Below are 14,147 nucleotides of genomic sequence, written 5' to 3'. Positions count from 1 at the left end.
GGCCAGGCTAGATATGGAGGACTGCTACGAGATGAAATTGGCACTTGGCTATGGGGATACTATGGCAAACTAGGCCACTATTCAAGTTTGGAAGCTGAAATATGGGGCATATATAGGGGACTCACCATCCTCTTCTAAAAAGGCACCATGAATGTAGAAATTGAAACAAATTCTGAACAAGCTATTATCCAACTCCAAGATGGATCAAACTACAACTCACCTCATAAGGCCCTCATTGAAGGCACAAAGTTCCTCCTGAAGAGATGCAACTGTTCCCTCAGCCACTCCTTCCGTGAGGGGAACAGAGTTGCTGACAAAGTAGCAAATTTGAGAGTAGCCCAGGATGTTCATGTGGTAGTATTAGAAAATCCACCTGAAGAAGTGAGATCTCTAGTCATAAATGACATGACTGGAGTAAGTCTTGTAAGGGACTGAATTTCTTGTATTGTAAGGATACTTTATCTTGTGTTTGCTCTTATTTCAGTTGAATCAAAAAAAAAAAAAAAATTCAAACTGTAGTATAGAAACAAAACAAATATGAAATCAAGATCAACACTTTAATAAGACCTAACCCAAGACCATTTACAAATTTAACTATATATGATGAAACCACCTAATTTACAATAGAGCAGTTCAATGAGTTGACTCAGACTAGTTTTTAAAAATTAATGAGATTCACTTTTACGGTCGTGCTTATCTACATATAATAGTGACATTGTCCTTGTGTTTCTACTTAAAAGTGTTTGGTTATATAATTTTAGACACCAAGAAAAAAAAAATTAGCAATACTAATTAACAACCACAAAAAATTCTTTTCAAATATCGAGAATTTGGAAAATGTTTTTTTAACAACCTTAAAAAAATTAACAACCAAATCACTTGGTAGCAAATCTATATAATCACAAAAGATTAGATAAAAGAACATAGGCCTAAAAAGATTAGACAAAAGAATATAGGCCTAAAAACTTGTGGGTGTTAATTTTCGACCACATAACCAAACAGGGAACTTAGCTGGAGAGCACCAGCAGAATAGATTAAGCCCGAACACCTGCCAATAAGAATATGAGAATACCGCGGTGATTCGTTCACCCGGGGGCACTCTGACGATCAAGTCAGTAATCTTATCTCTCACAGATATCAATACAAGTACTTAAACTTCAACAATGAAAGCATAAAAGCATCTCAAATAAAGCATACCTTAGACCCACGAGGGTGCCTTACTTTTATAATGATCAGTGTCCAACTTCTTCTAGAAGTCTTACTTCATAGGACTCTATCATTTACAAGGATAACATTTATCACAATTCAGGCTATTCAGATTAAGATGAACTCCCTTAAGAGCCCCATCTCTATCCAAATAGGTAGCTTGATGTCATCTAGGACTCTAGTCCTCTATCCAAATATCTCAAATTTCGGTATTATCGCACCATATCTCGGCACCATGGTCCGCTCACGTGGCACTTCGACTAACAACCTCGACCACGTGGACTACCTAAAAATATGTCCCCACAACTGCCTTCTAGGTTCTATTACCTCGGCAAACTGAGGTGATGGAACATATTTTAGACGCGCCCTTGGGCCTCATGCTACAGTTCGGACTCAAATAATGTCACGGATCTTAATCTGATCTCACAATGTGCAATGTGAGATTGATAAATCACCAAAGAGTCCAAATCCGGCAAATCGTTTTGAAAAATTGATTTTTTAGAAAGAAGTACCAAACATGGACTGCTTTGCCAGATACAGAGTCGCCACCTAAATATTTTATTTTGGAAGAATTTAGAAAACCCTGACTCGTGCCTAAGGCCACGTTTCCGTCATCACCAAAGTTGTCTCGGCTCGGAAACTTGGGTATGATTGGGGAAGGTCATCTATGAGCACCCCCGCTCGCCCGATCAAAGATCGGCCTGTACTAAACATGATATCTTGTTTTTGAAAACACATGCGTTCTTATTCCGGTTAATTAGCTAGAATTACTATGTGATACGCACAGCAAAACAAGTATAGACTAGATCACCTAATTTGAAACAAAGCATTACATTTTTGTTTGGAAAATGGTTTGAAGTTTGCTACTCGTAAGTAGGCTAAATCGAGGATTTCAATGAATTGTTCCAATTCAAGCAATCTAACCTTCACCCACAGGCATTCAGGCAGTTATATCAACTAAGCAGTTAGCCTCATGGCAAGCATGCTTTCATGGCAATCAATAACACACATGCAGTATGCTAAAGCGTAAACACTCACAGCGTACTCCGAGCCAAAATAAAGAACTAGTTAGAAATCAATGCATGATCCTAGTTCATGTTGAGATGGCTAATGCAACACATGCAAAATGCGACTAGAAATAGGCTCGGCTATTCTACGATGGCATATGAAATGCGACTTGATAACATGTTGTTGAACATGTATTCAAGTAATGTATTGAAAGTACAACGCGGTTAGTATGATGCGCTGAGCCTGGTGCATGCAATACAGATGAATGATGCAAACATGCATAGCATAAGGATGCTAACTGAAACATGCCCTAAAACTAACCATTGAAAGCGGTTAAGTAAAATGGAGAAAGGCGTAGGGTTTGGAAGACATGCACACACGCACGCACACTTATTACAAAATTCGCCCTCTCAACGGAGGGTCCGAATAAATAATACAAACCAACTAACTAACTAACTAACGAGCTAATTAATTATTACATAACCGAATGAATTTGAGCTACAACTAATTATTACAACGCTTAATTAATTAACAAATTAACTAATTCACAAATTAAAGCTAACTAACAAGTAAGCATTAAAATAAGATTGCTAGGCCGCCTCAGCTCTGCCTTAAAAAATGAAGGATGCATGCTTGGCTGCCGTCCTGAAAAACCGGTTGCTCTCAAGAGGCTCTATCTGCAGGGTGTCCTCAAGAACTTTGTGAAGCCCCTGAAATATGTATTCACCTTGAAGACCCTAATGTTTGAATTATTGTCTTAACGCCCCTCGTTTACTTGAATTAATTCAAATCTTGCCGGTTAGCATTACTATTTTTATTTTTATCGAAATAGGAATTACCCTAGCCGGAATAAATTCCCAAACCTAATTTAATTCTACATAAGTTACATGTATTTAATTCCAAGCCATCACCCTTTATTTAAATTCAAAACTTGCTCCAAACTAGTACTTGTACCTTGTACCTTGAAGTACCATCAATCTCGTAATATATATATATATATACACCTAGAGGAGTGTTCCTAGAACATAAAATAATTAAAAATTTGGCCCTTCACCTAGGAGAAGGTGAGAAACCAAATTCCCAAGAAACACCATCATGAACTTCTAGGAAAACACCACCTAGTAACCTAGACCTAGGATGCAAAATCCAAGAACTAGTTTCATTACAACTAGGAGTTGCCTAAACCAATGAACAAGCCTCCCAAATTCCTTCCATTCCTTTAGAATTCAAACAAATCCTAACATTTCCATCCATATCCAACTAAGGGACTTTTAGGACTTTTTGCCTCAAAGGTTTGTCTATAAATACCAACACACCCCCTAGCTGGCAAACACACACAACACACTCACTCACACACACATTTGGTTAGAGAGAAGGAGGAGAGCAAGAGGGAGAAGTCTAGAGGAGAAGAAGGAGGAAGAAGAGAGCTTCTTGTGCAAAGTTTAGTAGGTAAGCCGCAAACACAATCTCCTCTTTCATTTTCTTTTTCTAATACATGTTTCTAAAGGTTCTAAATAATGTTTTCAGATCTGTTATTACTAAGTTCTTGTGTTAAAAATTCTAAGGGTTGAGCATTGATTCCATCTCTCTTGTATTTTCCCCATCTTGGCACAAAACCATCTTCTTTTGTACCAATCTCTCAACTTTTCAAGAGCACTCTTTCAAACAAATTTTATGAGTTAAACATGTGATAGTTATCATATTTTATTCACAAAAGAAATGAAACTTTCCCTTGGTGGAACCCCTTTTTTCATAAATCTTCTTGTTTTGGGCAAAGTACCCTAGAATATGTTTTTGCAGCCCACTTTCAGAAATTCTAGAAAAATGTAAAAAATTATTCTGAACCTCTATTTCATGTAAAAACCTTCCTTAAGATGTTAGCTTTCAACTAAAATTGGTTTCATCGAAAAACATCAAGCGGTTTGCAAGAAAATCAAATTTTCGTAACGGTCGATAGATCTAGACAGATTCTGGACAGCACTAAAATATTTTCTAAATAACTTAAAATCTGGAAAAGCAATCCCATTTCCGATAAGTGTTCTAGAAACTAGATCAAATTCTCTACGAACCATAGGGAGACTGAGTCCGGTGGAAGATCTAAAATAGTCCTTTTATTGCAATCTTCATGTGATGTTAAATTTGGAAACTGTGCTATGTATGGATGTTTTATGCCCTTGAATTCATAAAATTGCCTACTTACATATGAGCATATCTTGGCATGTTATTATGTGTATTATGGTTATGTTATTCATCTTCCTTGCTTTATGGATACATGCTTATATGGATATTATTGTCTTATAAGTTAAACTAACCTTGTTTTAAAACATTTAATTCAACGGGAAACCTAATAGGGAGGGTATTGGATTTTCGAACACTTGAGCAATGAAAAGATGAGAAGTGTGATATATGGATTGTTGGGATGCGTTCCCTATTTGAAAGTTAAAGTCTTGCGCAAGTGGTTTTCGAAACCCTTGAACGGAGCGGTTGTATTCGGACCCTAGGTGGTTTGGTGTAAGGCGGGATTTCGGGCAAGGCCCTATTTTACCGTCTCTTTTGAGGCCCTACGATTGGCGCTACACGGTACATAACCGTTGGTAGGCATCTGAGGTTAGGTCCGCAACAAAGTAGCAAAAAAGGGGGCATACCGAATAATCCGCATCCGATTCTTGTGGTTGGGAGGACGAAATCTCTTTGGGGGATTTCTAGTTTGCTAACATCTAACTTAACCTTTCATTTATTTATTGAAGTATCATGCTTTATTACTTGATATTATAATTGTGATTGTGTATTGGACTAGGAAAAAGGGGTAGAGTGTGTATGTGTTTACTGGGCATTCAAAGCTCACGGCGTATCATGCCAAGTGACGAAGCGAAACTTATAGCGGGAGACGACGAGGCGAAAACCTTCAAAGACTTTTGGCTATCTTAAGAAGGCTAGAAATTTCCTTTTGTTAATTTGTAAGACTCGTGTGAAGATTTAAGCTTCTTTTGGGATGTAATGTAATAGAACAAGCTTTTGAAATTAAGGATATTCGTGGTTGTTATGTACTTACACTTTAATATTTACATGTATGAACCTTATCGTTGCTTATGAGACCTTGTGTCAATACCTTTTAAGATCTGTCAAAAGGGTAGTGCGCTGCCTAAGAAAGCTGGACTTAGAAGGGAGGCTAATTTGACTCCTCCGGCGATCTGGGATCTTATTGGTTATTGACCATAGAACTCATTAGTGACTCTCCCTTGACTGCAACCAGTGGTGTAGAATCGGGGCGTCACAAACTTCCTGCTGAATCTTACGAAAACCAGTCTGGGGAATACATCAGTGGCCTGCCGGCCATGGGAAGCCACTACCGACCATCCTGCTGACCAATAGTGGGCACTGCCGGCCAAGAATGAGGGACTGCCGGCCACTGATGTACTGGGACACCAAGCTGCAGCAAAACACAAAATAGAGAAAAAGGGGAGTCTCCCAAGGGTATGTATGCACTATGCCATCCCATATCACCTCGAAACATCAAGGGAGAGGCATAGTCGGATCCAAGACCATCAATCACGCATCCCGATGCATGATGGCCAAAGACCCAACTTGTGCAAATCAATGAGAAATGAATGCACAAATAAACACATAAATGCCTAGAACTCTATCATGGATAATCAAGAGCGTCGGCGACCGAGAATTGAGACACATCTCATCACTTGAAGTATGAAACGTCCCTCGTTTCTTGTGTTCGGATTAACACTTAATTCAAACAACAATACCATGCAAGGATGTCATACACAATGCGGTGCATACGAACATGTAATGCAAAATGAACAATCTAACAAGGCTAATAATATGCACAATACTAATACATGCAACAACTAAGCATACATAATGCAAAGCAACCTAGACATGCAAACATGCGATAAACCAAGCATGCGACAACGTATAAGGTGACAAGCATGCTACGACATGCAAATATGGACTTAAACCAAGAGGGGCAAACCTCAACTATGCCCAAATCAGTGGCCATTAGTGTTGAAATGATGGTATGAAAAGCATGAAAAGGCAAGACAAACATGCATGCCAATTGGCTCGCCAATTAAGGTATAAAGGTGTAACTCTCAAGAACACCTAAGGAGTGACAAGCATGGATGTGCGGCAATGAGGTAATCTCTGAAATCATGCAAAGGGTGATGCCAAACCACCCAAACAAGTCAAACATAGCATGCAAGAAAGCACAAAGTACGAAGCCAACAAAGAGACTTAAACCATAGCCATGCAAGGCAAGCCCCGAAGGACTAAGGGTAGCTAAAATAGTCCCTAGGCAGGTCAAGGTGAGACTAAAAACATGCTTAAACCTAGCCAATACAAGCTAGAACAAAGGTCAAGAACATGGAGCATGCAAGGCTAAAGGGGTATTAAATTACACCTATTAAAACCAAACATGGCATGACTTGGACAGCATAAAACAGAGTTACATCATGGTATAACAAGACCAAAAATGCACTTATATGATGACCCAAAAGCCTAGGCTTCATGGCATGCACAATGATCCATTCATGAGGCATAAAACACAAACTTTTCAAGGCATTTAAAGCATGTCAAATGCAGGTGTATGGCCAAATTTCATGGACTGAAATAACATTCGAAATGATGGCAAAGCATGCAAACATCACATGTATGGCATGGTAGGAGCCTCAAAACCCAAGACTAGCCAAAGCATTTACACTATAGCTATACAAAACATGAGTGATATGACCATGGCAGCCCAAAACAGTCCTAGAAAAGCCCAAAATAAGAATAAAATCATGCTGGAGCAAAGCCAAAATATGCTGGAATGATGAGTCAAAACATCATGCACATAAAGCTAGTAAGCAAGATTTGTTCTACAAGTATATGGAGCATGCAAAAGATGACCAAACCAAACTAAAATAGAGGTATGACGTGGCAAAACATCACCAAAAACCTACTGAAATGGAAAGAAAACAAGCTAAAATGACATGTCAAAGCATGAAGCATATAAAGCTAGTTTAAGTGATTTACACTACAAGTGTATTAGGCATACATGGAGTGACAAAACCAACCCAAAAAAGATCTAAGGCATGGTAAAACATCACCAAAAACCTACTGAAATGGAGCCAACACATGCAAAAAAGACATGCTACTTTGATGAGCCACAAATGGGATTACGTTACACATACATGAAGCATGCAAGGAGTGACCAAACCAGCCATGGAAAGACTTAAGGTAGGTCCTAAAAGTCACAAAAAAGGGGTTGAACCAAGCCTCAAAAGTAAAGGGATACACGCTCCTTTGATAGGCTAAAAATACAAGCAAACAAAAACAAGAAGAGAGAAGGGTCACCCCCTCTGATTTGAGGCCTCAAAACCACATGCCTACCACTGAAAATCCACTGGATTTCAGTGGCTAGAAGGCCAAACCAAGACTACCTCGAAGGCCTTAAAGAATGGTACAACACAAGGCCAAACAAGGCACACAAGAGGGTTGTACACCCCTAACACCAAAAAGACCTCAAACAATAATCAAAAGAACTTAAAAACAAGACATTTTTTAGTTGAAAGCAAGGCCTAAAACAATATGCAAGGATGGCCAAAATAAGATACAAAAAAATGCTAAAAAGGGGAAAATACTTACACTTGAAGATTAACTTCGAAACCAGCAACCTCAGGGGCTAAAAACCAAGTTTCAGAGCTCAAGTAACACTCCAAGGAACCTCAGTCCAAAGGTGGTGGTGTCTCTCTATGTGTTGTAGTGTAAAAGTGCAAGAAGAATGAACTTTAAGGCATAAAACCAACAACAATATAGAGAGAGAGTAAGAAATATATATAGAGAGAAAGATACAACTCTTCTAAAATGGCTCCACCCCTGTTAAGGAGAGAGGGCCTCTCTTTATATAGAAGAAAAACAATGCAAAGTTTGTTGAACAAGCTTGGCAAGAGCTTTATCCCTCCATACACGTGTATAGAGGGGAAATGAGTGAAAACTAGTTGGCTCAAAAGATCTGGCATGAAACCTACTGAGACAAGGGTTCTGCCGGCCATCAGCAATGGCCGGCAGTGGCTCATTGATGGCCGGCAGGCTTCATCAATGGCCGACAGTAACAAAGGCATGGCCGACAGTAACAAAGGCATGGCCGGCAGGGCCAAAAAGGGGTCGACAGTGCACCAAGAGAATCAAGCTGGAAAGGCCAATACATGGTCCAAAAAAAGGGCATAAAGGATACAGGGTTTGGGAAGCTCAAACCTGTGATGTTCCGCCGCGACAGTCGAGTACTCGACGAGCAATCGAACTAGTCGTTAAATGTACCTATAAGCACAGCCAAGTCTTGAGGACGGTCAAAAATAGGGTGTCTACACTTATACATGTACTTCCCTGACCGAGATCGTGACTCGTTGGCACCAAGAAACAAGGACTCAAATGTCCATTCGTCAAGAATCAAGAATCAAGAACCAAGAACCATGAACCATTATGTTCCATTTCATCTAGGTTCAACATCTCGACAGAGATCGCACTGCTAGCAGAGATCATCACTTGCTAATTCAAGAACATCAAGATCCTAGCATCAACTCATCAAAAACCAAGAATAAACAAGTTCTGCCCCCATTCAAATTCAACACCTCAACCAAGATCAACATCTCAACTGAAATCATCATGTTAACCAAGATCGCCATCTCAATCGAGATCATCATCTCTACCGAGATCAATATCTCAACTGAGGTCATCATGTCAACCAAGATCATCATGAGATTGGAGCGTACCAATCACGTCCCCATCATGTCGCATCAGTTCTGCCCCCCGCCGTTTGACGTCAGCACGGGCACGTAGGACTCGAAATCATAACTTTTTGCCATATTTTTCTGATTTCAGCAAAACCATTTCATCTTCATATTTTGTCTCTATCTGTGTCCCTATACTCTCTTTCACTTGGCCTTTACAAACCATCATCATTGTTCTTAAAGCATTCATTACTATGAAGACTCCCTTTGTGCCCAAGGTTCAAACTCTACCAGCAGAACCAGACTAACAGCCAAGCAATTCATCAGCTGTTCCATACATCAACCCACCATCTCAATGGCAGTAAAAACACCGACATAGCGACAATCTTGCAGCTAGAACCAGGAACAGGAAACACCGATGTCCTAAGCTCCCAGCCTTAGACCTTGATAATTTTTCAATCACCTTATCTGTGAGTAATCATCGTCGTAACCAATGACGACATGTCTTGCCGGACTCTTGTCGTAGAAGACTTTTTTGTTGACATCCCTGATGTCATAACTATGTAATCCACTCCATCTCCTTATAGTCAATCCAACATGTTCATGCCTCCAGCAACTTAATATCTCGAAAGAGAAGCACATGAAGTAAGTGGACCAAGTTATTGTTGCCAAAGCCGAGACCATTGCTAAGGCCGAAAAAATAAGTCAACATGGCCTACAACAAAGGCTACTATCTTGACTGGATGACAGCCCTCAAAAAGATATCTGTCCCCGAGGACTCACCCCTCCATGATATGGGTCAACTAAATGTCCATTTTCCCTCCTTCTCCCAATTAATCTAAGGATGAGGCCGAGGAAGTAAAAGAGGCTGACGACGAGGAGGCCGAAGACAAGGAAAAGGCTAAGGCTGAGGTTGCCAAGAAAGAATCTGAAGCTGCTGCTAGGGCAAAGTCCCCAACTCTGAATGAGCAAGCCCTTGACTTGACTCAGGATAAGGACGATGAGGTTCAAAAGACCACTTCTGAGGTCGAGGTCGAGATTGCCAACAAGAGCCTAGATGACACACTACATGAGATCGACGCCGAGATCCAAGTTGAAAAATCTGCCCAGCTGTCTGCCGAGGCTGACACAACGCCAATTGCCAAGGTAGGGCAGACTGTGGAAAATGCATGAACTTTGGTTTTTCCTCTTTTTTGTACTTTTCCTTCTTACTTTTGGATAGCTATAATCTTTTGTTTGAAAAATGGTAGCTTCATATTTGGTCGATGTGCCCCTTTGGTCTTTATAGATGAACAAGTAATCTCTTATATCAGGCCGATATACCATTTTGTATCTGAACAAGTATCTTTGCTGAATACAAGTCTTATATTTTTTTTCCAAGTGTTGAATGTATGCCTTCTTTTCTTCTATGCATGTTTGCTGCTTTCTTTCATGCTTTTCATGTTTCCAAACTTAGAATATTTATGCATTTCTTCAAAGTGTACCTTAACTGTTTAATAACTCCGGGATACAATTCCTCGGATAAACCTTGATCGTTTGCCTCGACTAACCATTTTCATACCTCGGCTAACACTTTAAAAATGAAAATATTTTTACAAGTGTTATTGTTTTTTTACCGCCATACGTTATCTTCTATTAAGACTTCACCCTTTCCAAATTTTGACAACCTGGTTGGTCACCTCGGGTAACATGTATCTCGAATACTTTATTCATCATTGCATCGGCTAACTCCAACTTGTAAATTTCTTCGAAATTTCAACAAGTGTTAAGCCCATTTCTAAAAATTTCAACAAGTGTCAAACTCTTAAGTTTGTTTATCACTCCAGCTCCCTGCCCCCTAATGTGAACCTAAGTTCCACTTAAGTTCACATTATGTGACTATGGTCCTTTGCCGAAATCAGATTCAAACAAAGGCTTCCCGAGGTATGTCAACCTTGGTTTCTGTGTTAATGAAATTAGTTCCATTTTGAGTTTGACTCTGCCAATATGGCAAGTCCAGGTTAATTCAACTTAGTTCAACTCTATTATATGCAAGTATAATTCAACTCTGTCATATAATGAGTCTAAGTTATTCGTCATGTTTCATTCAAAAACATCGCCAACTTAGTTCAACTCTATTATATGCAAGTATAATTCAACTCTGTCATATAATAAGTCTAAGTTACTCGTCATGTTTCATTTAGAAATATCGCCAACTTAGTTCAACTCTATCATATACAAGTATAATTCAACTCTGCCATATAATAAGTCTAAGTTATTCATCATGTTTCATTCAAAAATATCACCAATTTAGTTCAAATCTATCATATGCAAGTATAATTCAACTCTGCCATATAATAAGTCTAAGTTATTCGTCATGTTTCATTCAGAAACATCGCCAACTTAGTTCAGCTCTATCATATGCAAGTATAATTCAACTCTGTCATATAATAAGTCTAAGTTACTCGTCATGTTTTATTCAGAAATATATCATATGCAAGTGTAATTCAACTCTGCCATATAATAAGTCTAAGTTATTCATCATGTTTTATTCAGAATATCGCCAACTTAGTTCAACTCTATTATATGCAAGTATAATTCAACTCTGCCATATAATAAGTTTAAGTTACTCATCATGTTTCATTCAAAAACATTGCCAACTTAGTTCAACTCTATTATATGCCAAAATATAATTCAACTTTGTCATATAATAAGTCTAAGTTACTCGTCATGTTTCATTTAGAAACATCACCAACTTAGTTCAACTCTATTATATGCAAGTATAATTCAACTCTGCCATATAATAAGTCTAAGTTATTCGTCATGTTTCATTCAGAAACATCGCCAACTTACTTCAACTCTATCATATGAAAGTATAATTCAACTCTGTCATATAATAAGTCTAAGTTATTCGTCATGTTTCATTCAGAAACATTGCCAACTTAGTTCAACTCTATTATATGCAAGTATAATTCAACTCTGTCATATAATAAGTCTAAGTTGCTCATCATGTTTCATTTAGAAACATCACCAACTTAGTTCAACTCTATCATATGCAAGTATAATTCAACTCTGTCATATAATAAGTCTAAGTTATTAGTCATGTTTCATTCAGAAATATTGCCAACTTAGTTCAACTCTATCATATGCAAGTATAATTCAACTCTGCCATATAATAAGTCTAAGTTACTCGTCATGTTCACCATGAGAACATCGCCATAAGACATTTCGGTCTTATCGCACAATCATGGATTCCAACAACATTTTCATGCTTTTTTACATAAGCTTCGACATCCTTTTGCATATAAGGTCACCAGAATCCCTATGATATAGCTCTGTGGGCAAGGGATCTGCCCCCTGTATGGATCTCGTGTAAAAAATCTTCATCTTGGGAAAGATATACACATCGCAATAGAGCTCCAGTAAAAGTTCTTCTGTACAGATGGCTTTATGCTGACAGGCAGAACCTAGCCGACTTCAGTCTAATCTTGTGTGCTTCTCTTTTGTCTTATGGGATCTGGGATCTGCTGATTTAGGCTGAGCTCTTGTCTCCTCAGACCTACTCACCTAGGCGAAAATCTTGTCTTCTAGGATCTGGGATCCGAGATCTGGAATTCGGGATCTGCTCACTTAGGCTGAGCTCTTGTCTTCTCGGACCTAATTATCTAGGTCGAAATCTTGTTTTCTAGGATCTGGGATCTGAAATCCGGGATCTGCTCACTTAGGCTGAGCTCTTGTCTTTTCAGACCTATTCATCTAGGCCGAGATCTTGTCTTCTAAGATCTGGGATCCGGGATTTGCTCACTTAGGATAAGCTCTTGTCTTCTCGAACCTAATCATCTAAGAGGAGATTTTGTCTTCTAGGATCTGGAATCCGGGATCTACTTACTTAGGCTGAGCTCTTTTCTTCTCGGACCTACTCATCTAGGCTGAGATCTTGTTTTCTGGGATCTGGAATCCGACATCTGCTCATTTAGGCTGAGCTCTTGTCTTCTCAGACCTAATCATCTAGGCCGAGATCTTATCTTCTAGGATCTGGGATTCGGGATCTTCACTTAAGCTAAGCTCTTGTCTTCTCGAACCTAATCATCTAGGCCGAGATCTTATCTTCTGGGATCTGGGATCTAGGATCTGGAATCTGGGATCTACTCACTTGGGCTGATCCTTTTATACTTGAAAGTCATCTCCTTGGGACCGCTCATGCCCCCTGTCTTTGCATCCCTTCTGGAAGGGTCTTCATTCCGTTAATGTCGACATATTCTCCATCTTTGCTAAACTAGTCGTTGCCGACATGTTAATCTTGCACGATGATGGCCATCTATTCTAACTAAGTTCCCACAGACGGCGCCAAATTGTGGGTGTTGATTTCCGATCACACAGCCAGACAGGGAACTCAGCTGGAGAGCACCGGCAGAATAGATTAAGCTTGAACACCTGCCAACAAGAATATGAGAATACCATGGTGGTTCATCCACCCGGGGGCACTCCAACGATTAAGTCAGTAATCTTATCTCTCCCAGATATCAATACAAGTACTTAAACTTCAACAATGAAAGCATAAAAGCATCTCAAATAAAGCATACCTTAGACCCACGAGGGTGCCTTACTTTTATAATGATCAGTGTCCAACTTCCCCTAGAAGTCTTACTTCATGGGACTCTATCCTTTATAACGATAACATTTATCACAACTCACACTATTCAGATTGAGATGAACTCCCTTAAGAGCCCCATCTCTATCCAAATAGATAGCTTAATGTCATCTAGGACTCTAGTCCTTTATCCAAATATCTCGAATTTCGGTATTATCGCACCATATCTCGGCACCATAGTCCGCTCACGTGACACTTTGGCTAACAACCTCGGCCACATGGACTACCTAAAAATATGTCCCCACAAAACTTATTCCATTTAACCTAATAACAATAAAAAAATAGAATTCCATAACTAATGATTAGCTAAAGAAACTCAAAATTACACAATAATCAATGATTAGCCAAAGGAAATCCCAAAAAAAAAAAAAAAATTTTGAGGCTGATAAATATTTATGACAGTTGCCCAAATTTTTTTTTACTATTTCTCCCACTTTATCACCAACCAAACAAGACATAAGGTTTTTGGTAAAAACTACTAATTTATGGACTGATAAATATGTAAACCAATTCAAAAAAAGCCTTAACCCAAAATTGAAACAAACAAAAAATAAATATTATATAGATTTTGTCCCGTTAATTTT

The sequence above is a fragment of the Camellia sinensis genome, chromosome 6 (genome assembly GCF_055761805.1).
Source record: "Camellia sinensis isolate YWXY chromosome 6, ASM5576180v1, whole genome shotgun sequence".
NCBI classification, from domain to species: Eukaryota; Viridiplantae; Streptophyta; class Magnoliopsida; order Ericales; family Theaceae; genus Camellia; species Camellia sinensis.
The sequence above is the reverse complement of the archived record's forward strand: the minus strand, read 5'-3'. Positions refer to the sequence as shown.